The sequence below is a fragment of the Biomphalaria glabrata genome, chromosome 5 (genome assembly GCF_947242115.1).
Source record: "Biomphalaria glabrata chromosome 5, xgBioGlab47.1, whole genome shotgun sequence".
NCBI classification, from domain to species: Eukaryota; Metazoa; Mollusca; class Gastropoda; family Planorbidae; genus Biomphalaria; species Biomphalaria glabrata.
This window is the reverse complement of record NC_074715.1, coordinates 37,051,273-37,078,988: the sequence shown is the minus strand read 5'-3', so window position 1 is coordinate 37,078,988 and position 27,716 is coordinate 37,051,273. Positions and strand designations below refer to the sequence as shown.

The 27,716-nt window shown below is 38.1% G+C and overlaps 1 protein-coding gene across 6 annotated transcripts in view; it reads left to right on the top strand.

Moving 5' to 3' along the window:
* The first annotated feature begins 2,039 nt into the window (after positions 1-2,039).
* Positions 2,040-27,716, top strand: part of LOC106059813 (FRAS1-related extracellular matrix protein 1-like) — a 158,407-nt gene continuing 132,730 nt past the window's right edge. Inside the window, exons 1-2 of one of the 6 annotated variants that reach the window (XM_013217518.2) lie at positions 2,040-2,235; positions 3,061-3,397. The gene's annotated coding sequence lies outside the window, so the exon portion shown is untranslated. Of the gene's footprint in view, positions 2,302-3,019; positions 3,398-27,716 lie in introns of all 6 variants that reach the window. The other 5 variants (XM_013217503.2, XM_013217510.2, XM_013217497.2 and 2 more) reach the window with 5 other exon arrangements.

The following is a 27,716-nucleotide window of genomic DNA, read 5'->3' as shown; positions in this document are numbered from 1 at the left end:
CCAAAATGACAGTTTTGTCTATTTTTTTAAAGAGATTTTTATGAGTTTTCAAGAAATTTTAATGATTTCAAGAGATTTCCATGACGTTTTCGTATATTTTACAATTTCAGGAGATTTCCAGTAGGCCTGACAAAATTAGGAGATTGCCTGATCCAGCCAGGAAAGCCAGAGACTTGGCATAATTGAAGTCATTGGTTAACATGCATGATTAGGTGCATTACGCGTAGGACGTAATCATCTTCTTTTTAGATGTATAGATCCTGATTGGAAACAGGACCGGGTTTAAACTTGATAAGGTCCTATGTTATTTAAAATATGGGGCCCTTTATAATCAACATAGAGCAATTTTTCGTTGCTCTTCCTTCAAAATGATAAAAATATCCCTGGAACCTTTTTTAGGGAGGGGGGGGGGGAGCAAGTTAGTGTTGCCCTAAGCTATAGCTTATGTTAGAGTATGTTTCTGTGGCCAGCACAACCACCATTCGCTTTATTTTTCTCCAGCTAATGTCAGGTACCCACTAGAGATGGGTGAACCCAGAGGCGTCTAAAGATCCCAAAATGTAAATCCCAAACTTCATCAGGAATCAAACCCGGTACGGCTGGTTCGGAAGCCAAGTGCTTTACCACTCAGCCACCTCTCCTCCTTATGTTGCCTAGAGGTAAGTCCAACAAGTGATCGGAATAGTTTTATAATCACATAAACTTATTTTCAATAAAATAACTGGAACATTCCATAGAATTCGACAGAAAATAACAGACAGCACAGCCAAGGGATTGAGAGACACACAGGCATCTGGATCGTGTTCATATTCCCTAGTCAACGAGCAGCATTGATGCAGTCTCACAGAATTGGTTGGCCTGAACAATAACCATACACACTGAACTGGATCTCAGTCTCAATAGTCTCGGGTTCTAGCCCTGCCCACCACCCCCATTCTGCGGGAGGTTTGGAATATAATTATCTTCAATTCTGAATCTCGCAAAACAAACAATTAGATTTAAATACTATTTTCAAAACTTTATTTATGTTACATATGTCTAAATAACAAATAATTTCAAATGTACATTTGATTTTTTGTTCTCACCACTTACTGATTGTGTTTCCGAAGTAAGTATATACCATTTTTTTTATTTTGTATTCTCGTTTCTTCATGTCAAAAATAGTTGAAATCGACTTGAATGTACACAAATGTTGAGAATTGTCATGCCCTCCCTTTCCCCCCTCCCACCAATGTATGCCCATGTATTTATAGTTGACTGAGAAAATGTCAACCCACATGTTTTAAAGGCTGTATCCGACTTGTCTCTGACATTGATCATCGCGCAGAGTTATGTTCTCCTGACTCCTCCAACAAGACAGTCAATGTCCCCATGAAATCTGTCTCTGGCAAATACAAAACTCGCACGTCCATTGCAACAAAATAATTGAAAGACATTTTTTTAAAGAGGTACTGGACTTTTTTTTTTTCTTTTTTTTTTTTTTAAAAAAAGCTTTTTTTCCTCCTCTCGTCTTTTTTATTTCTCTAAGCACGTCACGTCAACTACATCTCCCTCCACCACCACCAGTACCCCCATCCCAAGATGCCTTAGTCTCTTCACCCCCCACCCCCACCCCCCGTTTCCTACAATCTAATTGGACCAAGCCGAAGCTGAAAATTCGTTCTTTGTTGTTGCAGTGCTACGCTTACCGAGTCGTTCACAGGTGAGCAATGGATTGAATCCTACAACTGATTTGTTTCCAACGCCTTAACAAACTCATGGAACCGGAGAATCCAGTCCAAAAAAAAAAAAAAGAGTTAAGTTTAAAAAAAAATTAAGAATCTAAAGACAAAAAAAAATATAGTAGAAAACAAGAAAGGCCCAAGCGGCCCCCGAACCCCCCTAATGTCAGACGAGGAGCTAATCGGTGCGGCGAAGCAAGAGTTTTCTAGTAGGGTGCCCCCCGCCCGCTATCCCCCCCCCCCCCCCCGCGCCAATCACGCACCAATCTTTACTGGCCTTACACTAGGCAAGCAGCGTTCGCAGAACCACAACCTTGCGTCCTGCCACCGAAAAAAATACGTGGAGTTACACCGACCAAGCACGCTTAAGCCGAGGCGACAAGTTCGTTCGACTCTTGGTTCTTTAGTAACTCGGGTCCCGTGAGAGAGATCATTTGTACGGAATCACAGTCTCAGAGGCTCTACGCTTATGTGGATGTTTGATTGGACCAGTTGTGCAATTTGTGTTTTTCTGGTGTTTTATTTTTTAATTCTTATTTTTTTAGTGTTAACGAATTTCTGAGATACTTTTTAAAATAAAGTTTGTAAAAAAAAAAGTGCATTTTAATGTACCGTCTTTATATTTACTTGAAAACGTTAGAAACAAAATCTGAAATAATCGTCGGATTATTTGTTTACACTAAGATTAAGGATAACTGTTTGATCCATCCAATAAAGTATACAAAATATTTGCCGTTTTATTTTTGTTTTGATTTTGCGTTCTGTTAATTAGGGTCTTATTTTAAATTGGCTTAAAACCTAATAATTGCGACGTCTAATCAAATTAATTATTCTGCTTCCTTTTTGGGTATTAATTAAAACTTTGAATCAATAATATTTGTACAACGAATGAATGTTGACACTTAACATTAAAACATATCCGATTCATTGATTGGCCATATTATGATGCATTTATTTCTAAATATAAAAAATACACTTTAAAGTCTTAAACTCAGTGTATTATAAACAAATAATTAGCAAGCTCTTTTTTTAAAGACCGTGTTTACCTGACACACAAATTAACTTAATTAAGACTCATTTAATTTGTAGGCGGCTTCGCAAGACTACTGAGCTTTAGAAACCTCCACATAGCATTTAGACAAGCCGTGAACAAACTTGATATTTAGTTCCAATTGAACTAATTTACTAGCCGGCGTAATTACTCAAATATATTGTCACATTTATATTTATTCTCTCGTGCGGAGGCGACAGTTTTATAATTATATCTATATCTATATCATATTATATTTTATCCTAAGTCTTGAAAAGTATATTTTATTATACCGTTCATCTTTCTAAGAATGTCTAAATTATGGACTTCCTGTGGACTTGCTAAGGGCCGCAACACGGTGTTGTCCATGTAGGTGCAGCAGAGTTATGTTTCTTCATTGTTTCATTCTTATGGTTAGAAGTTGGATTACGTGAATAGGCAGTGTCTGCCCTAAAGTGGATGTTGGACAGCGTCACTTGAACTGTATTAGAGTTAGTTCTATTGGTGTTCCAACTATTCATATGGATTTAAAGAGACTTAGGTTGAAGTAGAGAAAGCCTAAGAGAGCCACTCACTGATTCATCGACTTTCCCACTCCGCTGGATAATATTCATTGATATTTGTGAGGCGAAGAAGTGACTGCAAGGTAAGTTGCAATGTGCCTGTCAATATCTCGCTGGAGACTTGTGACTTTATATTGTGAGTGTTGAAATGCGACTATTGATATTTTAATAGAAACTTACCAGCCCATAGGCCTATTGTTGAAATAGTGTGTCACTAAGTCATGAGATCAGCGGTACAAGTGGTGAAAGGAGAGCACTGTGTCACACAACTTTACACAATCTCATGACTCAACTTTACACAATCTCATGACTCAACTTTACACAATCTGATCAAAACAACTTTTCACAATCTCATGACTCAACTTTACACAATCTCATGACTCAACTTTACACAATCTGATCAAATCAACTTTACACAATCTCATGACACAACTTTACACAATCTCATGACACAACTTTACACAATCTCATGACACAACTTTACACAATCTGATCAAATCCACTTTACACAATCTCATGACACAACTTTACACAATCTCATGACACAACTTTACACAATCTCATGACACAACTTTACACAATCTCATCAAATCAACTTTACACAATCTCATGACACAACTTTACACAATCTGATCAAATCAACTTTACACAATCTCATGACACAACTTTACACAATCTCATCATACAACTTTACACAATTTAAAACGAAACAGCCTTACACAATCTCATCTAACAACGTTACACAATTTCATCATACAACTTTACACAATCTCATCAAAACAGCTTTACACAATCTTTTCACACAATTTGACACAATCTCATCAAAACAACTTTTCACAATCTCATCACAGTACTTCAATGTGTCATTTTTTTTTAAAAATAGTAAATTTTGTTATGCTGTTCATACACAAATTCTCCACTTTCTCTAAACTCTCCAACTTATAAGAACTGTTCCAACCTTCGCTTGTTTTTTTTTTTTTTGGGGAAATCAAAACGAATCGAAACCAAATGTAAACAAAACAAAAACAGTTTACAATCGAGTTCTTTTTCAAATAATACCTTTAATATAGTTTAGTCTTGACAAAACTCAGCTTATAACACTGCCTTAACTTGTTTACTTTTGGTTAGGGCTTCTTTGTGCATTGTTTAGAGGTGTGTTTACATGTTACTTTGAGTATCGTTTAGATTTAGGGGTATGTGTACATTTTAGAGAGGTATGCATATTGGTAATTTGAGTATCGTTTAGTGGTATGTGTACTCTTAGGAACTTTGTGCATTTTTAAAAGGTATGTTTACTGGGTACTTTGAGCATCGTTTAGGGGTAAGAGTACTCCTGGGTACTTTGTGCATCTTTTGGGTCGGGGTAAAAACGTATACATGATTTATTTAAAGCGGATAAAAATTGAATTCAAAGGTTGTAACTTATCGATACAATTATTTGTTTTATCGATTCCAAGATCAGTGCTTCACCTAGTTATTTATTTTAAACAAAATCTATTTTGTGCACTCAAATTTAAAGTCTTTTTAAAGTGTTTTTAAACGTTTTAAATTATTAAATGATCTTTGAAACCTAGTTAAAAAGCAAACCGTTGTTTTACAGTTAGTACTTAAGTACTGCAACAGTAACCTTCAGAACACATTACAAATATCTTTTTTCCCTGCACAATGTTGAGACTACAGCCATAGATACAGTGTGAAAGTAAATTATTCACTTTTATATGTACAAACTAGTTTGAAATTTCCGTAATTAAAAGTACCAGAAAAAGCAATTTAGTATCTTTAGTTTTCTTTTGGGACATTCAAAATCCAAGGCAACAGTGTGTGGAGTTCAAGATGCGAAGAACAAGTCAAATGCAAAGTTGTTGTTTTTTTATCGATTTCCACTCCAAGGATTTGAGGCGATATATCAGTTCTTATTCCCCACTTGAGGGGGCCCTTACTTAGTGTCAGAAATTTGTTTTTACATTAAATATTACGCCATTATCTCGTGGCATGATGTCAAATGTCAAAATCAAGGGGCCCCCAAAGAGGTTAGGCTCCACTCGGGCCCCCATATTCCTAGCTACGCCACTGATCATTCTATTCATTTCGTGTAATGCTTTATTATTGCCATGAGTCTATCTATCTAGCCTTGCACAATCAAGTGTTGTAAGACGTTCAAGTCTGTGTTTGTTTAGTCAACTCTGGTACAAAGTAACCTACGAGTTCAGTGCGCTAGTTCTCGATGAATCTGTTTGTTGTTTTAAAGATGTTAGCCAAAGTTAGTTTTAGATGAATATATTTTTGAAAAATAATAACGCTCAAACTAGAGTTTTTACTAAATAGGCAATTAGCTGCAATTGTTTTTCCCAAATATATATACCGTCAAATTTCTAGGCAAACCGTTAGAACCGTTTTCAAAATATCAATCCAGTGTTTTCCATGTTTTCACTTCCACGCACCAATGAAAAGAGTGCAGATCAAGTAATTGTTAAAAAGTGTTTTTAAAAAACATCGTTTGTGATTCATTGATTCTACAAATACAGTTTTGGTGACGTGGCCGAACAAACTATATAAAAAAAATAAATAATTAAATGAAACACCACTGGACGAAAGGAAGAAACGACGGAACGACAGACATGTCAAGTTCAGTAAAAGTGCATACAAATATCAACTTCAGCTTAACTCGAAAGTTTTCCAATTCTAGAAACTTCTTTTATTTGCAAAGGGGGGGGGGGTCACTTGTGATGTATACAAAAAGGCTATTTTGAACTTCAATCAAGTACTGATATATTTCTTTAATACTTTAAGGAATTCCATAAGACATTGACGCTTTTTGACATTCACTCAGTTTGAATACATCCCAAGCCCTGACTAAATCAATCACAACAGTTTGAATACATCCCAAGCCCTGACTAAATCAATCACAACAGTTTGAATACATCCCAAGCCCTGACTAAATCAATCACAACAGTTTGAATACATCCCAAGCCCTGACTAAATCAATCACAACAGTTTGAATACATCCCAAGCCCTGACTAAATCAATCACAATCATCTGTCTTGCTCTGTGAAAGTCAGATTCCCTTATTTATCCAGCTCCTGTTTCAGAGACCATAAAGTTTAGTCACAGCAGAGAAACATTAAAAGATCAAGTTATATTTAATAAAGACGCATACCGCATGCAGCTTCTCTCTCACATTACACAGTTTGCGGTAATGTATGGGGGTGCGGTTGTGTATGGAAGTGTGTGGTAGTGTATGGAAGTATGTGGTAATGTATGGAAGTGTGTGGTAGTTTCTGGTAGTGTTTGGAAGTGTGTGGTAGTGTATGGAAGTGTGTGGTAGTTTGTGGTAGTGTGTGTGGGGGGCTTAGATGGGAGTTTAACTTCTGTAGAATCCATTCAAATAAAACTTAACTGTGGAACTACAGACTACAGATCTTCGTCAGGTAGAAATAATGTGTAGACACTCTGTTACCCAACTTTGAATATGCCGGGTACATACATAAATACATACATGCATCCATACATTCATACATTATATACATACATACATACATACATTCATACATTATATACATACATACATACATACATACATACATACATACATACATTATATACATACATTACATACATGCATACATTCATACATACATACATACATACATACATACATTACATACCTGCATACATACATACATACATACATACATTCATACATACATACATACATACATACATACATACTTTCAAACACACACACATACATTCATACATACATACATGCATACATACATACATACATACATACATTACATACATACATACATACATACATGCATGCATACATACATACATACATACATATATACATACATACATACATACATACATACATGCATACATGCATACATACATGCATACATACAGTGTGCCTCAGTTATAGTGTGCCTAAGCCTCAGTGTGCCTCAGTTCCAGTGTGCCTAAGCCTCAGTGTGCCTCAGTTCCAGTGTGCCTAAGCCTCAGTGTGCCTCAGTGTCAGTGTGCCTAAGCCTCAGTGTGCCTCAGTGTCAGTGTGCCTAAGCCTCAGTGTGCCTAAGCCTCAGTGTGCCTCAGTTCCAGTGTGCCTAAGCCTCAGTGTGCCTCAGTTCCAGTGTGCCTAAGCCTCAGTGTGCCTCAGTTCCAGTGTGCCTAAGCCTCAGTGTGCCTCAGTTCCAGTGTGCCTAAGCCTCAGTGTGCCTCAGTTCCAGTGTGCCTCAGTCTCAGTGTGCCTCAGCTTTGCCCTCGTTTGCCTCAGTCACTGTGTGCCTCATGCTTCTGATAATATTTTAAAGATCTATTTTTACATTCGAATGTCTAAGAGAACGGTTTCTTTGCATTATAAGTTTTAGTGGTCATACTACTTTTTAAAAAACCTAATATCAACTCACTCTGTCTAATAAAAAGTTTGCACACGTTATTTCTCCCATACTAAATCTCGGATTAAGCTGAAATTTTGCACGTTTATTTCTTTTACCTAACAACACAAGAATCAACCCAAAAGAATAGCCAATTAATTGACTATTGGTAATTATTTTTTTTGTTTGGAATCTTGAACAAGGGAAAGAAATCGTAGTTGACAGATGTGGTGGTATAATTTGAATTAGTCCCCTTTAGGACTGTAGCCCTAAGTAAACATTTTTTTTATGCATTCAAAAAACTATCATGTAAACATTCACCAAGTTAACCCCTTCTTCCCTCCCCCTTTCGCAACTGGTCCAGATAAGTGATAGGATCAGAGCGCATTGAAAAAGCTTAAAGCTAAACAAAACAATTGGTAAAATTATTTCTAATCGCACAGATTTATTATGTCTTGGTAGATTATACACATGACTGATCCAATCTAATTGATACAATGACACTGAATATAAGCTTTTTTTTAAAATTATTTTTTAAAATGCTTTTCATGTTTCACTATCTCACTTAAACTTTGATCACAGCATGTTCCCATGTCTACATCATTTGTGTATCGCATAGAGACGTTCTGTTGCCCTTTTTTTCCCTCTCTGCATCAGTCGTGTCGAGCCTAGAGGCGGCGAATGTGTTCACATTTCAATCGAAACTTTTTTTCTTACTGTGGCACCTTCTCCGTGGCTGTGGTCGCTAAATCTTTCCCTTTATCTCTGGTGGCGATATATTATCCTCGCCCCCACCCCCACCTGCGTATCCACGACACCATCAGAGGGCCTCATACAAACCCAAAAGTAAATCCTGCTCTTTAGAGATTGATCTGATAACAGCCCGGAATACGGGAATTGTGTTACATTTTGCTTTTGGGTTTAGGTTGTTTTTTTTTCGTTGTTGTGGTGAGGGGGAGTCGGGGGAGCACAAAAGAACCGAGCAGCCGACTTGAAACTGTGGTGCCAATACACAGACACAATGTCCATCATTGAACATACGAATCACATTAGACAAGAAAATGTTTAAAGAATTGCTCGAATTCTCTTATTTGGCATACGTAATCCCTAGTAAAAACAAAGATTTACTGCTGCAGGGGTAAACGACTGTATAGAAAATACGAAAAACATGCATAAACATGGTCCGGCAGGGTTACATATATGCATGTTTTTCGTATTTTCTATGTAATCCCTAGTAGATCTAAAATAATCGTTTGGTGCTACCTATCCCTATGCTACTACAATGTAGTTCAACAAGAAAGGTAGACCAAGTTGAGGATAAGTTAGTTAACATGTTAACATTCAAGTAATTCTCTTAAGACTAACTTAACGTCAAAAGATCAAATTTTTAAATTAAAAAATCTTTGATAAACAGCGCATTTCATTAGTATGTGCATATTGTGCTATGCTTACATGCGCCATAGAGGGCGTGGGAGGGGGTGCACACTTGTATTAAGATTAAACGTAAATTCTAATTAGAAGCTGTTGCTAATCTAAGCACTGACATCTGAACACAAAGTATACGATCCATCGCTGTTTAATTTTGTAAGGCACACTAGTCTCAAGTATTGAATTTACTTATAAGAGACTAAATGAATAAAATAGTTGTATGGAATACATGGGCACTTAGGGTACTCCAGCTATTTACAAAGCTTATTTAGGGTACTCCAGCTATTTACAAAGCTTATTTAGGGTACTCCAGCTATTTACAAAGTTAATTTAGGGTACTCCAGCTATTTACAAAGCTTATTTAGGGTACTCCAGCTATTTACAAAGCTTATTTAAGGTACTCCAGCTATTTACAAAGCTTATTTAGGGTACTCCAGCTATTTACAAAGCTTATTTAAGGTACTCCAGCTATTTACAAAGCTTATTTAGGGTACTCCAGCTATTTACAAAGCTTATTTAGGGTACTCCAGCTATTTACAAAGCTTATTTAGGGTACTCCAGCTATTTACAAAGCTTATTTAGGGTACTCCAGCTATTTAAAAAGCTTATTCAGGGTACTCCAGCTATTTACAAAGCTTATTTAGGGTACTCCAGCTATTTACACAGCTTATTTAGGGTACTCCAGCTATTTACAAAGCTTATTTAAGGTACTCCAGCTATTTACAAAGCTTATTTAGGGTACTCCAGCTATTTACAAAGCTTATTTAAGGTACTCCAGCTATTTACAAAGCTTATTTAGGGTACTCCAGCTATTTACAAAGCTTATTTAAGGTACTCCAGCTATTTACAAAGCTTATTTAGGGTACTCCAGCTATTTACAAAGCTTATTTAGGGTACTCCAGCTATTTACAAAGCTTATTTAGGGTACTCCAGCTATTTACAAAGCTTATTTAAGGTACTCCAGCTATTTACAAAGCTTATTTAGGGTACTCCAGCTATTTACAAAGCTTATTTAGGGTACTCCAGCTATTTACAAAGCTTATTTAGGGTACTCCAGCTATTTACAAAGCTTATTTAGGGTACTCCAGCTATTTACAAAGCTTATTTAGGGTACTCCAGCTATTTACAAAGCTTATTTAAGGTACTCCAGCTATTTACAAAGCTTATTTAGGGTACTCCAGCTATTTACAAAGCTTATTTAAGGTACTCCAGCTATTTACAAAGCTTATTTAGGGTACTCCAGCTATTTACAAAGCTTATTTAGGGTACTCCAGCTATTTACAAAGCTTATTTAGGGTACTCCAGCTATTTACAAAGCTTATTCAGGGTACTCCAGCTATTTACAAAGCTTATTCAGCGTACTCCAGCTATTTACAAAGCTTATTTCAACTCACTCTCTCTGTCTGTCTGTATGGTAAAAAAGTTTGTACACGTTATTTCTCCCACACCCAGTCTCGGATTTAGATGAAATTTTACACAATTATTTCTTTTATCAGACAACACAAGAATCAATAAAAAAACATTTAACCAATTTGTTAATTATTTAACTGTTGGTAATTAATTATTTTATTTCATATCTTGAACAAGGGAAAGGAATCATACTTGACAGATGTGGTGGTATAAGTTGAAGTAGTCTCCTTGATCCCTGAGTGAACATTTTTTTATGCATTTAAAAAACTATCATGTAAACATCCACAGAGATACCCCTTTCTCCTCTCCCGCTTTAACAACTGTTCCAGACAAGTGATAGGATCATAGCACATCGAGAAAGCTAAAAGTTCAACAAAAACAGTTGGTAAAAATACTTGACATTGTCTAACTTATAATCCACCAGGTCTTTGACAGCGTATTGCGCGTGAACTTGTTAAAACTGAACTAGTTGAAACATTGTTCACATACTCGGCGACTGTCTGGTCGCTTCAAGCAACGTTCAATTTGTCTTTCAACTGCTCTCGTCAATTCCTCAGCAATCTTGTTCCATCCAAACTCGCCGCTAACTACACAACTATTTGAACATGAACACGTTATTTGAGAAATCATTTCCTTTTGAAGTGATGGGATTTAAAGATGTATTCACTTTGATGTATCAGTCAAGTAATGTACAACCTTATGTGTTAGATTTAATTTTAGATATAATTATGTGTAAGATTAATCTAACAAAATGACCTAGTTTGCTTTGTCCTGTATATTTTGAAAACAAACAGTAAACAAATTAAATCGTTACATCCTGTTTCTTCTTTGAGACTTTATTGCTGAATTACTGTTTGTAATTACACGTATAGCTCAAGAGCATTAACTACAAGTTTTTTTAACCTTCACTTTACCAATATATCATTTGTGTAGTGGTACAAACTAGTCATTAAGGAACTTCTGTGTCCCATTGGAAAGTCATATATTAATGGCAACTTTCTCATTTAGGACACCATTGCTCTCTAATAACATCAGTGAAGCCACTGCCCGTTCAAATAGTGCCACGTCATGAAACAATTAAATTCACTATCCACTTCATCATTAGGTGAACCCGAAGCGAAGCTCTTTGATTACGCTAGAAGTAAATCTTCATTTATTGACATAGTCCAGAGTTTAATTAAAACGTTGCCCACGTGGGTCTGAGAGAAATGCCACGTTGTCCTGCTTTTTATCCACAAAGCATTCTCTAGTCGAGGAGTTAAAGTAAATTCATTCCCCTAGAAGCAAATGTCTTTGACACAGCACATAGTGGCATGTCACTTTTTGACAGGATTGCAAAGAAGTTTTGAGATGACAGCATGGCATTTCATAAACAGGAAACATAGCCTACTAGTTTCCACTTAGCAATGTCAATCTAGTTTGAATACAAAACTTAGTTCAACTTTCATAATACTTCTTGGTTGCATTCTATTTTATTTTCCTGTCTTCTACGTTCAAAACTAAGAATGTAAATAGCATCCATTCCAGATTTTATTTTTTTCTAATTCTACTGGAAATATTTCAAATACTTCTAATTGTAATAATAATGATATTATTATTATTAATCTTTATTGTCCGTAAGGAAATTTGTCTTACAATTTGTGCATTACACCAAAAAAATCATTATAATTATAAAAAAACAAAATGTACACTCATAATGTACTCACTCATAATTTAAATGTGAAAAGTTTATATCAGATTGTTTATATTTAATGATTTGACTGCCAGGGGAACAAAAGAGTGTTTGTGTCTGTCTTTGCTATCTGTGTCTTGTATCTCTTTTGTGATGGTAAAATCACAAAATCCTGACCCAAAGGGTGATTTTTTATTTCTAGAATCTTTTAGCTTTTTTAAGGATGTTTGTCTCAAACAGCTGCCCAAATGTTTTTTTTTTTTTTTTTTTTTTTGCCAATGACTTTATCAGCAGCATTTAGGATTTTATGAAGTTTACTTTTGTTTTTAATGCTCGGATTGCCATATCAGGTAGTGATATTGAAACTTAAAATATTGCAGATGTGAGCGTGATAAAACATAGCCAAGGCCTTTTCACTAACATTAAACGAGGACAGTTTTCTCAGAAGTCGTAATCTTTGCTGCCTCTTTTTGCTGATATAATCAGTACTTGCAGTAACATTTATTTTATTGTCTAGGATTGCACCAAGATATTTCAAAGTTTGCCCTATTTCAATGGTCTCTCCAGCTACAGAAACAATGTCATTTTCCTTCTTTTCCCTACGAAAATGGATTATCTGGAAATATTTCAAATACTTCCTCATATAAAACAAAAACAATGCGTTGTTTATATCAACTGCGTGATAAGAAAGCTTGCATTGTTTTCTTTGGTTGGATAAGTGTTTATCAGCTCTATTGTATCTTGGAACTGCTTGAGGCTTGGACTAAGGTGTGATAATCATGAACATCCGAAACATGTAAAACAATCTATATTGTTACGAGTAAGAATCTTTTTGGAGCAATTTGCCCTGCTACCCGTTAGTTTGACTAGAATCGGAAATTATCTTTCAAATTGAAAGTAGATGTATGTTAAGGAAGTACTATATGACTATGTGAAACTAATCCAGTGGTAGACAGTGACTTGGCTTAGTTTACAGGTAGGTACATAGTTCACATAGTTGGGCGTCTTGTGTGATTGAAACAGCAGGCATTAAATTAGCCACCTGTCCAAATAGTTCTTGGCTACTTTATGGACTTCGTGAATGGCCGGACGACGTTGACGTCCACCTTCCTTCTTCTGTCATGATGGTCAAATCCTGTCCGCTTGTCACCCTCCTCCGCCCGTCACTGCTTTCCAAGCGCCCTGGCATGGAGAGAAAAAACAACATAACAGTGTGGCAGAGGTATGAATGCTGAGACGGGAAGGGGGGGGGGCGAGAGGATTTAGGGGAAAAAGGAGCATGCAAAGGTGTGAACTTTTGAACCTTCTCCATCTGTCCGCACTAAATAATCTTGGACGGGACAGCCTCCCTCCCTCCCTCATTAGATGGCCACATCATTGAGTCATCGTTGTGTTTTATGAGTGTACGGTTGAAAGGTTCCTCTTTACATTCGCTTCAAACTTACATTTTATTATAGACTTTATATGAGTTACAGACGTATCGTAACTTGGCTAATCTCTGTTTCATATTTGTTGTTCATTCCACAGAATTTAAATTCTAATATAAGTCCTTGGTTTCCTTTTGGTTGTAGACATACCATATTATAATATAATAGCAATTGGAAAGAAATAGTTCATAAATGAGATTGCCTTAGAACAGAGGTTCTCAAACTGTAGTATGCGGACCAAAAGTTATAAACTTAATAAACTCTTTCGAGATATGCTGTTGTTTTTACCGCCTCCGAAAGGGGAAAAGACGCTTTTAGTATTGTGTGAAATGTCTGTCTGTCCGTCTGTCCGTCCCTTTTAGATCTCGTAAACTAGAAAAGATAGTGTAAATCCGACATCATAATATTTTAGTCCATTCAAAGTTCTGATGCAACGGCTACTTTCTAAAAGCAAAAAATCTAATTTTTTAAATCACTTATGCAAGCAGTTTTTTAATAAAATACGCCACTCCTACAACTATTCACTATTAAAAGTAACAAACACTGGATGCTCTTTAGTAGGGGAGATGACTATTTGTCATATTTTCAACACATTTATGCAAATGGTTTTAGATTTTTTTTTCAAAAAATTATTTTATTTTTTTTACATAAATATTGCTACGTTATGTAAATTATGTCCTACTAACTACTACATTTACCCAAAAATATATTTTTCTTTTTTTTTAAGAGAAAAAAACTATTTGGACTTAAGTTAAAACAACAATTAATAAGTAGTTTTTTCATATTATCGCATGAACTGAAGCACTTGAAATACAAACAATTTAATTCTACGAAATGTATTTTTTGTTGTTTTTTTTTTTGAGGATTTGAATAAGAGTATTTACAAAACAATTAGATCAATTAGAAACTCATTGTAAGACATCAATTAGGCCAGGTTCACATTTAACTTCACATTAACTTTCACCTATATTTTGGTCTGCTGGACCGCTGGTGCACCACGCAAGATCTGTCAACCTTCTTTCTCCATTCTTCTCTGTCTTTGATAGAATTTAATTCTGATGTTCTTTCTGAAAATATTGATACCTGCCTGGGTGGACCACTGTAATATCGGGGGCCGATTTTGAGTTTTTGTTCCCACAATGGCCGTCCTTGTAATCTTGTTTTACATTTGTATCCGATATACTTTGCATTTGTGTAGCTTTTTCGCTTAGGGGTTGTGGGCAAGTTTTGAAAGAAAAACTCAAAAAAGTTTTTATAATCTCTGACCTAGAAGATGAAGTAAGCAATGTTTTTTTTTATTTTCATCAACTCCCTCTGCTTGTCTGTCTGCCTTTCTGTCTGCTTGTTTATCTGCCTGTCTGTACACATTGTGTACAGGTTATTTCTCCCATTTACCATTCTTTGATCAAGTTGAAAAGTTGTACAATTATTCAATGCCCCTCACAAATCACGAAACAAAAGTTGTGTACAGCTTAACTAATGGGAAGAAAATTGTATTACAAAAATGTACTAAAGAGAAGAAAATGGTCTCAAATATTAATACTACTGGCAATGTATTCGATTCAGAGGATGGGCGCATTTCTTTCACTCGACGCAAACCTATTGGTGACCTATATATTTTTCTACAGCTGACGCAGTCCGTCGGGTTTCTTTTACGTCTTCTCTGTCTGTCTTCTAGGAGGGTTTGTATTTAGGCATCAATTGTATGTCCTGCGGACTTTCTGAAAGCTCTCCAACTGTCTCTTTCAGAGACCATCTGCTGCCAACTACTTTCCTCTATGCCAGTGAGGGTAACATTGAGACTAGGTTGGGCAGCGCTTAGTGGGAGCACTTCGGTTACTTCGTCCTCCTCTTCAGCACAAAGATTGGTCATCCCTCTTATGTGCAAGAAGAATACAATGCTACGTGCAGATTAACTTACTTAAGCATAACCCATTTACCTGATTGACTAAACAACATCCAACAGCATGAAGATGAATAAAAGTCTTTGAAAAATCAACGGGACCAATATTTTTATTGGACGACGTGCCTTCCGTCAACTTCAGAGTAATTTGAGAACCTTTATCGTCTTAACACTGCGTCGTTTTACAGATGGATTTACTTTTTTTTTTTGTTGAGGTCAAAGAATTCTGTCTCCTACTACAGGGCGCAATAAAAGTGTAGGCGCTAGCTGTCTCCTCCCCACCACGTCATGTCACGCTGATCTATGATTTAAGGCTCCCTTATGAGGCATTCATACCTCAGGTCAAAGCCCACTTAAGCCTTGTTTATTATTCTTTGAAAACTTTTAACACCTCGAGCCGTCAGGGAGGGGGAGGGGTGCCAGGGAACTATGAGTGCCATTTCTTTTGGTAAACTTTTTAACGAAATTCACCGATCACTTTTATCCTCTTAAAAAATATGAGCAAACAAATGTAAAAAAAAAAAGGGGGGGGAGGGGGGACTTTGTTCCGCACTAGAGACACTTCTATGGCATACACATACTTATTTTCAATGATTTACGATACACAGAATGTTTCTACAGGATACAGAGATATAGGTCTTTCTTATTTTAATATATTCTTTTTTCTACGGCAAGTCGTTTTACTAAGACAGATTAGCCTCAAATTTCCAGATCCCAAAGTTTAAAATTTTCTTCTCAATTCAATCTCTGGATTATTTTCTTTTCAGTTCTTCATTCTTATCTTTCTCAAGTTCTTTCTATCTTCTTTCACTCTCTCAGTCTCTTTTTCTCTGCCAGTCTCTATCTCGCTTTCAGACTCTAGTTATCCCAACGCATCCCACTCTGTCATTTCGTCAGTGCCGTTTCACCCACTGGCCTGATAGGGTTTAGTTCCAGTAGCATCATCCCTAACGTGCCCTGGTTGGTTTTGGAGGGATCATTCTGACTCTATTGGTAATTAAGGGCAGGTATTTCACTCCAGTACTCAATTGAGCAAGTCGCCAGGTGTTGAGACTTCTACTTACCACGTGACCCAATGAAAAAACAAACATTTTTTTTGTTCTACCAAACCGTTTTTTTTTTAAAGTTATTTTGAAAGAAGTTCCCCCCCCCTCTTTTTCTCACTCTATCTCTCGCTGTCTTTCTTTTGCTTTTTCTCTCCATTTCTCATTCTCGTTTTTATTTCTTTACTCTTTTTTTTCCTTCGTTCTGTCTCTATTTCTTTTGCTTCCATTCTCTGTCTCTGTCTCTCTCTGTCTCTCTCTATGCCTTTCTCTGTCTCTCTCTCTGTCTCTGTCTCTGTCTCTCTCTGTCTATCTCTGTCTCTCTCTCTCTGTCTCTCTGTCTCTCCCTTTGTCTCTCTCTCTCTCTCTGTTTCTCTCTCTCTGTCTCTCTCTGTCTCACCCTGTCTCTCTGTCTCTCTCTCTGTCTATGTCTCTCTCTATCTCCCTCTCTCTCTCTCTCTCTGTCTCTGTCTTTTTCTGTCTCTCTGTCTCACTGTCTCTCTCTCTCTTTCTCCATGTCTCTCTCTCTGTCTCTCCGTTTTTCTCTGTCTCTCTCTCTCATTTCTCCCTTTCTCTCCCTTTCTCTTACACATTCATTTCTTCTGTGATTTTCATGCATCCTTAAATAAAATGCTTTTGCTAACAAAATCAACGTATCCTATGATATAGCTGCTTTTAAAAATGATACGTGGCTTGTTTGAAATCACTTGGATCTAGGTTTTATTTCTCACGAGCTAACCAAGCAATACATTGGCCGTTGATCTAGTTCCCAAAGATTTAGATGGTTTATTTAAAACAAAACTTTGTTCGAACTAGTGTTTACTGGAAATCCTTCAACACACTGAATTGGAGAGGTAGCATTGGGTGGGGAAATGGAAGAAAGGGAGAAAGAGCAAGAGAAGTGGAGGAGAAAAAAAGAGGGGGGGGGGGAGAGACAGAGAGGATTATATTTCGAGTACTATAGATATTAATAATAGTTAAATGTTATATTATTATATAACATATACAGCGGCTAATTGAATCGGATATAATATTTGGCTTTATATGAAGACGCTGCTCTAATGAGGCAGTAACTAGCTTACACTGAATGTAAACACTTTTAGGTGTTACCTTATACACTGACACACTTGATAACATAGACTAAAAGAAATGAAAGCATAAGTAGTCTTTCGTTTATATTTCTTATAAAAAAAAAACAACATGTTCGGGCTGAAATTTTGTCATTTTAATGTGTGCATGCACCTACAATTAAACATGTGTGACAATACTATCACAAACCCTCATACACACTCTTTTCATACCTCCCTTTACCCCCTCCCTCCTTCTCCCCCCCCCCCCCCCGGTGCCCTCTGTCACTTAGTTATTCTGCCTAATGCACAGACTAATCCTGTAATTACTTGATCAGATTTTCAACGTCAGAGATGTTGCGATGTTTATTTGACTAGAAGTATTTGTTAATATGGAATTATGCATGGACCTTATTTGTGTGATTTTTTTTATCTATCAGCCTACGTTGTCAGGGTAAGTGAAAGATAGAGAGTAGATTTGTCTGAGGCATGCAAGATGTCAGGGTAAGTGAAAGATAGAGAGTAGATTTGTCTGAGGCATGCAAGATGTCAAGGTACGTGAAAGATAGAGAGTAGATTTGTCTGAGGCATGCAAGATGTCAGGGTAAGTGAAAGAAAGAGGGTAGATTTGTCTGAGGCATGCAAGATGTCAGGGTAAGTGAAAGATAGAGAGTATATTTGTCTGAGGCATGCAAGATGTCAGGGTAAGTGAAAGATAGAGAGTATATTTGTCTGAGGCATGCAAGATGTCAGGGTAAGTGAAAGATAGAGAGTAGATTTGTCTGAGGCATGCAAGATGTCAGGGTAAGTGAAAGATAGAGAGTAGATTTGTCTGAGGCATGCAAGATGTCAGGGTAAGTGAAAGATAGAGAGTAGATTTGTCTGAGGCATGCAAGATGTCAGGGTAAGTGAAAGATAGAGAGTAGATTTTTCTGAGGCATGCAAGATGTCAGGGTACGTGAAAGATAGAGAGTACATTTGTCTGAGGCATGCAAGATGTCAGGGTACGTGAAAGATAGAGAGTAGATTTGTCTGAGGCATGCAAGATGTCAGGGTACGTGAAAGATAGAGAGTAGATTTGTCTGAGGCATGCAAGATGTCAGGGTACGTGAAAGATAGAGAGTAGATTTGTCTGAGGCATGCAAGATGTCAGGGTAAGTGAAAGATAGAGAGTAGATTTGTCTGAGGCATGCAAGATGTCAGGGTAAGTGAAAGATAGAGAGTAGATTTTTCTGAGGCATGCAAGATGTCAGGGTAAGTGAAAGATAGAGAGTAGATTTGTCTGAAGCATGCAAGATGTCAGGGTAAGTGAAAGATAGAGAGTAGATTTGTCTGAGGCATGCAAGATGTCAGGGTAAGTGAAAGATAGAGAGTAGATTTGTCTGAGGCATGCAAGATGTCAGGGTAAGTGAAAGATAGAGAGTAGATTTGTCTGAGGCATGCAAGATGTCAGGGTAAGTGAAAGATAGAGAGTAGATTTGTCTGAGACATGCAAGATGTATTTAAAAGTACCTAATGTCCACATTAAAGACACAAAAAGAGAGGTTTCAAGCTCACTGGCTCGTACAAAGACTAACCGAGGTGAGGCACAACTACTAACCGAGGTGAGACACAACTACTAACCGAGGTGAGGCACAACTACTAACCGAGGTGAGACACAACTACTAACCGAGGTGAGACACAACTACTAACCGAGGTGAGACACAACTACTAACCGAGGTGAGGCACAACTACTAACCGAGGTGAGGCACAACTACTAACCGAGGTGAGGCACAACTACTAACCGAGGTGAGGCACAACTACTAACCGAGGTGAGGCACAACTACTAACCGAGGTGATGCACAACTACTAACCGAGGTGAGGCACAACTACTAACCGAGGTGAGACACAACTACTAACCGAGGTGAGGCACAACTACTAACCGAGGTGAGGCACAACTACTAACCGAGGTGAGGCACAACTACTAACCGGGGCTAAAAAAGACAAGCATAACGTCTAAAAACTGTTTTTCATATCAGACTCTATTAGTTACAGATTGTGCAGTGATGTCCTAATCAATCTCTATTAAGTCACGAGACAAAGACACTCTTTGTAAGTCAAACGTCGCACATAATACTATCAATTGTATAGATCGATCAACAATTTTCTTGTTAAGTGTATGGAGGAATTCAATCATTACCATTACGACAAACACGGGTATATTGCAAAGCCCATTCACTCAACGGGCAACAAACAATGGACCACTTTGCTTTTACTTGCAGCTATGGGAGGAATGTGTACCAAAGTTACTACCAGTAAATATTTACCATCACGACTTGTTGGGTGAAGGAATAAATATCAATATCAGCTACGTCGTCGTGTTATAGAGTGTAGGAGCTTCAGCACCAGACTGGGGCTGATTCATTTATCGCAATGCATTGCAAATTTATCTCCCTTGGCCTGCATTTGAGATACAGCATATCATGTTAAGGATGAAGAATGGCTTCCACAATCGTTCAAAGTTTCGTCAAAAAGTTATCTTACTATACGTGTGGCCTCAGGGCTTGGTTTTGTTTTTTTAAATCTAAGATGTAAGTAAATTTATTTATTTTTTGGACACGTTGGCCTAGGCTCTTAGCTTTTTGTTATTTCCATCTTAAAAGACATTTGAAATTTCATTTTCAAATCGAGAGGTGATGCGATTGGCTTTTGAGCCAAACAACTCATCAAGTTCGAATCTTAATTTTGGATAACCGAAACACCATGAATGTTCATGTGCAGTTATACGCTCTTAAAAAAATGGAGGTTATTCACACGCCCTAGTATCCGCTAGTTACTGGCCTGCCTTTGTATCCAGGTATTGGCCTGCCTTGCATTCACTAGGTAGTGGTGGAAACTGAAATTGAAAAGACAAAGTCAAGAAACTGGCTTGTCACCTTTTTTTTTTATTGTGACAAACTCGGGAGTATTAGACACTATTTCTATTTCTTTGTAAAAGAGGGGAGACGTTACGGTAAAAACCTGCAATGTTTGTGGATGCGCCATGGGTGAAAAGTTCAGTTGTGTTTTGTTACCTATCTGTATCGCTGTAAATCTCTGCCTGTTAATGACGTAGCAAATATATTTCCTCTAGGCCGTTAAGGACGCAGCGAGGCGACGTACAACCGAATCTGGCTGCGTTAAGGTCACTGGGCAGGGCCCCGACACTCTTACATTATGATTAGCTGCAAAACTCCAGCGCGCGGCATCATTAAGAACACCTTTAGCTATGACACCTCTGACAAGCATATCAACTTGCCATGTATAATATATGTTTAGGTACGGTTTTTTTTTTATGGCAGAAGAGGATTTCATTTTTTCTTTTGAATTTCGTTAATACATTAAATATTAAACATGTGTCTGCCCTTTCCAGTATCACAGACTAATGCAGTAGGTGGCCAAGTCTGAATCATCAATAAAGTATTTTCTCACTCAAAATGAAATCACTGTATGATGCTTCTCCTTCTAGTCTATAAAAACATATCATACAGCAATCATTAGTCATTAACATAGTCCCATTTTATTGCACTAAATACAGACCCATCGATAAGGCTTTTAAGTTATATAACATCCATTTTGAACTATTTATTTCACCCTTCAATTTTAGCTCTGAATTTATCTCTAACTTACTAACTAGCAGAAATACACGGCATTGTACAGATTTATTTTGAAAGTTCAAATAAAGATCTTTTATGGCACCCAACGGCCTCCGTAAAGACCTCAGACTTCATTCAAAAGGTCTTCGGGATAGGCCTAACATGCTTGATTTGTATTTGCGTAACTCAAAATTAATGATTCTAATTTATAAGGAATAAAGAACAAGTAAAAACTACATACTCGCTTAGAAATGTGTTAGGATACAACTTTTTGTCTTCTTTTTGGACGAAAGAAAATGAAAAACGAATTTCTCAACTTTTAAAAGAAATTTATGTGGCTTAAAAAACGTACACATTTAATGTTACGGAACACCAACAACTCAGTGAACGGAACAACTACAGCTCAGTGGACGGAACTTCAGCGCGGGAACGTAACGATTTAGATGACGGAACAAAATAGATGTAGGCAGAAAGTTCCTGAGTATTTCCACGCTACAATAGCGTGAGGTTACACTTTAACGGCGACGATTTCATCTTCTTTATTTTTATTTGTACCGTAAATTAACTTATAAAAAATTGCATAATTTTCATTGTTTTTTTTACACAGTTTCTTGTGCATGGGGAATGGAGCACTCATAGATTTCACGAAAAGTTAATCAATGCATATTTTTCTTTTTATTTCTTCCATACTATTTATGAGAAGTAACCTGAAGTGACAACGATCGTTCTTTTCTATAAGAATATTTAAAGGGTATAACAATAATATTAATATATCGTCCTTGAGCAGTAGGAGTCCAGTATTTACATAGGTATGTCAACCATCCATCCATCCATCCCAGTGGCGCTACAGCCCATGGAGGGCTCTGGCCTGCTTTAACACATCCTTCCATTCAGATCTCTCCTGGGCCTTTCGTCTCTGTGACGATACGAAACTTGCATACATAAGTTCATTTTAGTTTTTCCCAGTAAACCGTGAGAAACTTTATTTTTAACTTAAAACAATTATTTCCCTGTCCACCCACAGCTAATTTCTTGTAGGATTTATCCCCCCTCGCATGTTTCTCACGGGATGAATCTCCACGTAAAACATTAACTAGCCTCTCCAGGGCTAACTTTTAATTATTGACCGCTGGACAGGTGACACTATGAAGTCGCTGCACCCGCGCTACACGCCGCGGCCTAATAACTTTTCACACCCCCCCCCCCCCCGCAGGATACACATCGCTCTAAGAATAGCATTGCACTCGGGCTGGACAGATACATATTCGCTTAAGACTTTACTCTCACGGTAGGCTACGAATATTGACCATAAATCTGACCTGACGCCTGACATCTCCGGTACATCGATACATGTGAGAAAATCAGCTAGCTTTCTTCCCCACCCGTTAAACGAAAAGTCCCATCTATATATAGAGAGAGACCAAAGCATTCCAAATTAGGCCCGCTAGGATTCATGCAGTCTCCTCTGTTAGGAAGTTTAGTTGTGAGATTTCATTAGGGACAAACGGGTAAGTGTAAACCTTTTACTATACTCATTTTATCTTATAGGAATGTGTGAGTACATATTAGTACACAACCACGTTCCCCGTCATTATATTATGACTTTATTATGTATATACATCGTACTATTATATGTCAATGCTATATCTTCATATAGTATTACTAATGACGCTATGGTTGTCTACATTTGAAACCATAGTTATTATATTTGATTTTGTTATGTTTCTCCATTCCCGTATTTTAGTGATGGATGTAAACAATAACCTTTCGTGAATCTAAGTACTGTCTAAGAACTTAGATCACAGTGCTCTAAACTTACAGAGCCCATGTGAAATTAATCAATTCACATTTCTGTTGTATATCCCTCATGCATGTTATTATGTCTCCCACCCTTGTGAACTTATAGTTCCTTGGATGAATGTAATTTTGATTAATTATATCAAACACTTATTACGGTAGCCCTATCCCTAATATTTTATTTTCATCTTATCCTTTAGTATATAATATGCTCATTCCCCATTTTACTGTAACTGATTACTTATCGTCGTAATCAAATTTAATGGATGAATCTTGACTAGTATCATCCTACATTGTACTATAGCACATTTATTGTGGTTATCTTACTTATATCCTTTGTTATTGAGTTGTATACGTACTTTAAAGTTTTATACATAATTGTCTTAAATGCCCTATTGGGATTGATACCAATGCCTACGTCTGAATGATTGCAAGGCATATGGGAATCCCTACTCAATGTCTTTAGGAGGTTCCTAATTGTCTGTCTTATCCCCAGCCTGGTTGCTACCCCTGATTGCTACCTCTGATTGCTACCCAAGGTTACTACACACGATTGCTACAACTACCAGATCTCCATAGAAAGCTGTAACCGAGGCAGACCACACCAGATACACCCCCCCCCCCCAATTACATACCTGTTAGCAAGAAGGCATTGCCTACTGTCCTTGGCCCTAACATATTGCCCAGTGTCCACAGTGCCCTATACTGCCCAGTATCATCTGCCCAGTACCCGGCCCAAACTGTCCACTGCCCAATAGTTATTGCCTAATGCCGACAGATCAGAGCAACCTTCGCAGCAGAAGATAAACTGGTGTTGAGTTAGCACGGCTCTCTACGAGCTAGAGATCACAGCTGAGAGATCGTCCCACTACAACTTAGTCTGCAGCACCAACCATCTCTATTGCTAAACAGGCAGCGGCCTCACCTATAGAGCCAGCTTGCCTACAGCATAGGGATATCCCGAGCCGACGTCCTAAGACAGAGCCGGATGACTCATCCTTCTGAGTGCTAGTCCTACGACCGCCAGAAGACGACCCAGGAGCTAGCAGCTAAGAAAAATAAGTAGCAGACATAGGAACATTCTTCTCCTCCAATCACTCAATAATTAGCAATCCATGATGAGCAGTTATTTTAGATATTAGCACCTTCTTTTATTTTCTTAATTATAATTTTATTTGATCATTTTCCTTTGTAAACTTTCATTTATTAAATTATTTTATTTATAAACATATGATATTGGTCTGTTCTTACTGTTAGTTGCGGTGTGCCTGTACAAAATCTTATATGTGAGCGGGATAAAATTAATCAAATTTCCCCTAGACCTAAATAAACAAGCCATATATTAACTAATTAACATCTCGTCACATATAAATGTGGTCCCGTCCGGGTATCTGAAACTAGAATCCTTTATTAGACAGGCACAGGCATACAGCAGTAGAACTTTCCTAAATATAATATACTTTCATTATCTTAAAGTAACGGATTGCAAACGGAGTGAAGAGTGTTGCTAAAGTCTTTATTTTATATCTATCTAACTTTAGATGTTATCACATATTAACTTAGTATAATATTATTATTTGTGGTTATTTTAAGTAGCATTACTGTGCTTAATATTATATTATCATTACGGGCAACGTGGTTGTTTCATACGGGCTTCATAGAACGTTCTTACTTCAGTAATATCCCTCCTTGTAGTCTTAGTAGTTTCCAATTTTATTTCTCTCATACGTAAATAATGGCCAGCAATACTAGGTCCAAAACTGACTCTGACAGAAAACTAAAAATACAAGAGCTGACAGAGACAGCGGCATTGTTAGAGTTAGAGGGGCCTAGCCGCTCTGACTACATCCGACAAAAGTTGGATGAGTGGGAGAAGCGGGAATTCGAGTTAGCAATAGAGAGGGAGAAAAACGAAAGTGATAGACTCAAAAATGAGTACGAATTAGCTAGAGACAAAGAGAAAAATGAACATGAAAGACTTAAAAATGAGCAGGAGCTAGCTAGAGATAAAGAGAAGTATGAGCACGAGTTAGCCATGGAGCGGGAAAGACAGGCAACCGAAAGAGCTAAAATAGCTCAAGAGAATGAGACGGCTCGCACAGTCGCTGATTCTCAGCCTGCTAGCCCAGCCTCCAGCCAAGGGTCCTCAAGCAGCTCACCCAACATCCCATTCGAGCCCTTCGATGAGAAGAGCGAAAGGGTTGAGGTTTACTTAACACGATTCGAAGAGGTGGCACGCTATTATAGTTTGCCCAAGGATAGGTGGTGTTTTAGGCTAGCTCAATGCCTTAGAGGCAAGGCTTACGAGGCTTACACAAAGCTCCCCTCATACCAACGGGAGGACTTTGAAGCCCTAAAAGAGTCACTATTGGTTCAATTTGAACTAACCTCTGATTCATACCATAAGAAGTATCGAGGGTCCCGCCTTGAGCGCAAAGAAACTTATGTCAATCTTTGCGACAGGCTGGACAAATACCTCGGGAAATGGCTAGCCCTAAGCAAAATGCCCGAAACATTTGAAGGTCTTAGAAACCTTATTCTGGCTGAGCAGCTTCGAGACTGCTTAACGCAGGAAACTCGAATATATGTTAATGAGCAACAGGCAATTGACCCTTCTGACATTGCAATTGCTGCAGACCGATACATAGCTGCCAGACGAGACCAGAAAGCTAAGACACTAGTAACAGAACCACAATCTAGCGAAACCTCCCCTGCCCAGCCCACACCTCACAACCAAAATCAAAACAACCAGGCACGTGTCCCATCACAATACCCATCCAACCAGTCGAACCGCCCTCCCCATCAATCACGCCAGAATAATTCCTACCACCACCACCCCCCTCACCGTGACTCACATAACACGCGTGACGACAGGAGGACTCGACAACAACATGCCCCACACGTCGTATCGGCCCTGACGACCTTTCGACGGCCCAAGACTGGTAACCCGGTAGGCCCAGAAATCCCTTATATACCTCCTCACCCCTCTACATCACCCCCAGGTGTAGAGCAGGCCCTAATAAACGGCGTTCAAACTTATATCATGTTTGATACAGCCTGCTCTTTTACTTCTATAATAAAGGAAGCGCTGATTGATTCGGCGGATCTCACCGGTGAAACGGTAGAGATCCAAACTGTCGACAAAACTACACCTCCAATGGTCTTGCCCATAGCGAGGGTGCATGTAGAATGTCGATACGTGCACGGGACCATAAACGCTGCTGTTATGGAGTCACCCGTGTACGACTTTATTCTTGGCTCCCAATACGTACCATTGGGAAATGTTAAGAAGCCATATTTTTCCCTGCCAGTCTGTAGAACGACTAGACAGAAGGATGGCCCAAATCAGTCAAACACTGGGCGCCATCACTCAACACCTCAGTTCAACCGAACTAAGGAAATTAAACCCCTAATTCCTGACATTGACAGTGTCAGAAGGCGTTGGCGTGGTCAACAGTTTTGGCCCCCACGTATAAATATGATACCTGCATGGAATCACAAAGGTGGTAGTCACCACCGATTCCCGCCCAGTCCATCATGTTGCAACTCCACCCCATCACCCCTCACTGCTTCAGGTAGGACGCACAGGTACCCAAACAAACCTGACCTCAACCACAGGTCACGTTATTCTCCACCCAAACACAACAGTCCACGGTGGGATCGAAATTAGACATAAAACGGAAACCTGGACGCCCAATCTCCCTTACGACTCGTTCCTCGAATTCAGATTCATTTTTTTTCCCCCTTGGATAATTAGACTGGACAACGACAAAGCTCAAATGAAACATGTATGCAAGTACTGATAGTATTCTGCGAATACTTTTTAAGTGGGTGGGTATGTGACGATACGAAACTTGCATACATAAGTTCATTTTAGTTTTTCCCAGTAAACCGTGAGAAACTTTATTTTTAACTTAAAACAATTATTTCCCTGTCCACCCACAGCTAATTTCTTGTAGGATTTATCCCCCCTCGCATGTTTCTCACGGGATGAATCTCCACGTAAAACATTAACTAGCCTCTCCAGGGCTAACTTTTAATTATTGACCGCTGGACAGGTGACACTATGAAGTCGCTGCACCCGCGCTACACGCCGCGGCCTAATAACTTTTCACACCCCCCCCCCCCCCCCCCCCCGCAGGATACACATCGCTCTAAGAATAGCATTGCACTCGGGCTGGACAGATACATATTCGCTTAAGACTTTACTCTCACGGTAGGCTACGAATATTGACCATAAATCTGACCTGACGCCTGACATCTCCGGTACATCGATACATGTGAGAAAATCAGCTAGCTTTCTTCCCCACCCGTTAAACGAAAAGTCCCATCTATATATAGAGAGAGACCAAAGCATTCCAAATTAGGCCCGCTAGGATTCATGCAGTCTCCTCTGTTAGGAAGTTTAGTTGTGAGATTTCATTAGGGACAAACGGGTAAGTGTAAACCTTTTACTATACTCATTTTATCTTATAGGAATGTGTGAGTACATATTAGTACACAACCACGTTCCCCGTCATTATATTATGACTTTATTATGTATATACATCGTACTATTATATGTCAATGCTATATCTTCATATAGTATTACTAATGACGCTATGGTTGTCTACATTTGAAACCATAGTTATTATATTTGATTTTGTTATGTTTCTCCATTCC